Source organism: Phoca vitulina, unplaced genomic scaffold (genome assembly GCF_004348235.1).
Source record: "Phoca vitulina isolate PV1807 unplaced genomic scaffold, GSC_HSeal_1.0 scaffold25, whole genome shotgun sequence".
NCBI lineage: Eukaryota > Metazoa > Chordata > Mammalia > Carnivora > Phocidae > Phoca > Phoca vitulina.
The window spans coordinates 32,296,762-32,301,131 of NW_022589728.1; the positions used below are offsets into that span (position 1 = coordinate 32,296,762).

A 4,370-nucleotide genomic window follows, 5' to 3' on the forward strand; every position below is an offset into this window, starting at 1 on the left:
TTAGCATTTTTCTGAGACTAGACTGATAATCACAATATCATCGTATATTGGAAATTATGATCAAAAAAAGTAATGCAGAATAAAGTGGCAATTGAGGACTAAAATTTGACCTACATCGTATTTTAAAATATTATGTATTATTATTCTAAAATATAAAGATGTGGTTGGATTTCCATTATTTCAAAAACACTGAAGAGCTCATCTTTTTCATGCCTCCACAGAGGCCAGATGAACGAGAATCATGACCACTACAGGCATCTGAGCAATTTTAGCAGTCAGTACAAATAGCTGTAGCTAAATTGGTCTTTCCATGATCAATACCAATTGCGAAGCTCCAAAATTTATGTGCATGCTCAGGCTGCACTCAAATGGTCATGTGAATTAGGTAAATATCAACGGGGTGATATTATCAATAACAAACGTGATCATGTTTTTCCATTCTACTTTCCTTTGTATTAGATTAGCAGACAAACGAGTAGCTTGATTTTTTTTTAATTAGAAAGCCACTTTAAAAGTTTTACGGTTATTTAAACTATTATCTTAAAAAATGATTCTGTCCCTTCCTCCCCACCTCTCTCTCAAAAAAAAAAAAAAAAAAAAAGCAAATAAATGCGTTGTCCACCACAATTATAATGCGGCTTACAGCTATGCCCTTAGGCCCGGAGGAGAATGTGGGAAAGCGAAAGCAGTTTTTTGGTAAGTGTGATGAAAGTGTTTTGATGTTTTCTTTACATTCTGCCTTTCCATTATTACTATTACTTATGATTTTCCAATACTTAAATGTAACCAAATTGTGATTTTCTTATAAATAAATCATTATTTTTCTTCATAGTTTATAATATTTCACAAAGCATTAACATTACACCATGCTGCTAACTGCTATGAGTGTATCTAAACATATTCATTAGTATTTGTTCACAGATCACATTTTATGTAATATAATATTTTTAAAACCTTTCTACATATCTATAAATTTTAAGGAGCTATAGTTGAAGCATTGTTAAATATCTAGCACCAAGGCCTTGTGTTCTTCTGGTCTTCTCTGGATGTCTTTTCTCTGATCAGCAGCCCTTAAGATTCGCTTTGAGGTAGAACAAAAGGGAGATGTGATAAATATAAAATTGAAGGGCAAAATGAGAGCAAGGACACAGGTTTCCATCAGCATCGACTCTCAGTACAAAACACTATTGTTTGGGAAGTCTGTTTATATTTACGCAATGAAAATATCTGTTCTATAGTCATCACTGGTTAATCTGTAAGTAACACATACACACACGTACACACACACACAACAAAACATATGTATGCTGTACATCATAAAAATATGACTAAAATACATATTTTTGTGTCTATAATGAAAACAAAATCTTAAAATTTTAAATTATGAAGCTACAGGAAAGATCATATACTTCCTTTTTTTATTTTATGAATTTACAAAGGTAGCAGTGGACGGGCTGGGGTCAGAACATAAGCTTTGAGATATACTTGTGTGCTTTCTACTACACAACTATACTCTGAAATATGCAAGCAGAGCTCATTAGAGAGACAACCTTTGCCCAAAGAAAATACATTTTCCATATACTGTTCTGCAGATTTCAGTAGAGAAATTCTTTTGAAATCTTGGTAATGATGGCATATAGATTTCTCTGTTCATGAAGATAACAAAGCTATTGATTTGGCTTTCCTTGTAAAATTGTAAAAGAATAATAAAGCCACTCCATAAACAGAGTCAAAGAAATGTGCGCTTTAATTTTGTCTGTATCTACTCTTAAATGAACCTGTCATTGGAGTGTATTGTTGACTCTACTAACTGCATCTGAGTTTGCCATGTTTCCTGAAGATGTATTTCAGATTATGCCCATGATTCTTTAGTACTTTTTGTTTTGGTCAATTACGTCAAATATTTTTGTTTATTAATACAAAGAAAGATCTTCTAGAGGGGGGGGTGGGAGGATGGGCTAGCCTGGTGATGGGTATTAAAGAGGGCACGTTCGGGGCGCCTGGGTGGCTCAGTCGTTAAGCGTCTGCCTTCAGCTCAGGTCATGATCCCAGGGTCCTGAGATCGAGCCCCGCATCGGGCTCCCTGCTCCGCGGGAAGCCTGCTTCTCCCTCTCCCACTCCCCCTGCTTGTGTTCCCTCTCTCTCTCTCTCTCTCTCTGTCAAATAAATAAATAAAATCTTTAAAAAAAAAAAAAGAGGGCACGTTCTGCATGGAGCACTGGGTGTTATACGCAAACAATGAATCATGGAACGCTACATCAAAAACTAATGATGTAATGTATGGTGATTAACGTAACATAAAAATAAAAAAAAAGAACAGGGAGAACTATGAATGTGTGTGAATTATCAAAAAATAAAGAAAGATCTTATTATTCTTTGATATATTTTCACTATGTAGTATGTGGGAATAACATGGTTTCTGTTCACTATTGGATATTGAATGTTCATAAAAATTTATGTTGTTGCATTTGACTGAAAAAGAACTGACCAAAATATGGCCAGCCACCAGGAATAGTACCATGTGGTGGTTAACTTTATTAACTTTCCTTTCAACCATAATGTTGTCTGACACTGTGGTGCTTATCATTTAATGTTTTACACCCATTTGTCATTCATTACTTCAGCAAATACTTATTGAGCATCTGATGCAGTTTTCTTATGCCTTGAGTAAAAAGATTACAAAAATCACTAGTGTCAAGTCCCTCATCGTATATTTTCAGACATATTTGTCCATAAGGTGCTCTACTGAAATGTAGTTAAATACTCTAGATTAAAAGAAGAAAAGTTTTTGACATTTCATAGTTCTCAATTTTATCTTTAACATTATATAAGTTTACCCCCACAAACTGCTCCTTGCTTTGGAACTAAAGAAAATAATATTGTATTTGAATGACCAAGGCTCTTCCCTGTATAATGCACTGTTACAATAGTCTATAATATAACTACCATAGAACAATTTCACTTCTAGATAGATACCCAAAAGTACTGAAAGCAGCATCTCAAAGAAATATTTGAACATCGATGTTCATAGCAATATTATTCACAATAACCAAAAAGTGAAAGTAACTTAAGTGTTCTTTGACCAATGAATGAATGGGTAAACAAAATGTAATATGTATATGTCATGGAATATTATTCAGCATTAAAAAGAAAGGAAACTATGACACATGATACAACATGGGTGAACCTTGAGGACATTATGTTAAGTGAAATAAGCCAGTCACTCTGGGAACCAAACTGAGGGTTACAGAAGGGAGGCGAGTGGGGGGATGAGGTAACAGGGTGATGGGTATTAAGGAGGGCACGTTTGGTGATGAGCACTGGGTATTATATGCAACTAATGAATCGTTGAAGACTACATCAAAAACTAATGATGTACTATATGCTGGCTAATTGAACATAATAATAAAATAATAATAATAATAAATAAGCCAGTCATAAAAAGACAAACACTGTATATTCCACTTCTATGAAGTACCTAGAATAATCAATTAGCAATAATCGTGCCCCGGATAAACCTCATTGGCTACGATACTGCCACCGCGCAAAGCAAATAAATAGGGACAGAAAGGAGAAGGGCAGTTGCCAGGGGCTGGGAGAAGAAGGGAATGGGTCATTGTTGTTTAACAGGTATAGTGATAGCAGAAATGGTTATGAGTGATGTGTACCCTCTACTCTAGCATCTTAAAGATGCTACAATTTTAACCAAATTATGAATGAGTGAAGCAAGGTCCTACAGTGGAAAATCAATGTACTGCTTTTCAAGGGTGACCTTCTTTTCATGGACCTTAATGCATTAAAATGTTTCTTCTTCTTAGTATTATGCTAGAAAGCCATAAAGAAGAATGACTATGGGGGACCTGGGTAGCTCAGTCGTTTGTTAAGAATCTGCTTTCGGCTCAGGTCATGATCCCAGGGTCCTGGGATCAAGCCCCACATTGGGCTCCCTGCTCAGCAGCGAGTCTGCTTTTCCCTCTCCCGCTGCCCCTCCCCCTTGCTTGTGCTCTCTCTTTTTCTCTCTCTCAAATATACATAAAATCTTTTAAAAAATAAAAAGGCAAAATGGCATTGAAAAAGAACAAAGTTGGCGGACTCACACTTCTCAATTGGAAAACTTACAACAAAGCTACAGTAACTAAGACCGTGTGGTGCTGACACATATATATGGAATAGAACTGGGAGCTCCAAAACAACCTTTCAATGGTCAGGAGAATTTTGACAAGAGTCTCAAGAAAATTCAATCAGAAAAAAAGTCTTTTCAACAAATGGTGTTAAGACAACTGGATGTTAACATGCAAAATAAAGTTGGACCCCTTCGCCTTGTCATACAAAAAATGAACTCAAAATAAAAAATAAACCTGATTTTACAA

General features: G+C 35.5%; 1 non-coding gene across 1 annotated transcript; it reads right to left on the reverse strand.

The window, feature by feature from the left end:
• Window positions 1-3,416: 3,416 nt before the first annotated feature.
• On the reverse strand, window positions 3,417-3,552 carry LOC116643301. Its single transcript, XR_004301517.1, has one exon. It is a non-coding gene; the product is annotated as a U4 spliceosomal RNA (small nuclear RNA).
• Window positions 3,553-4,370: the final 818 nt, after the last annotated feature.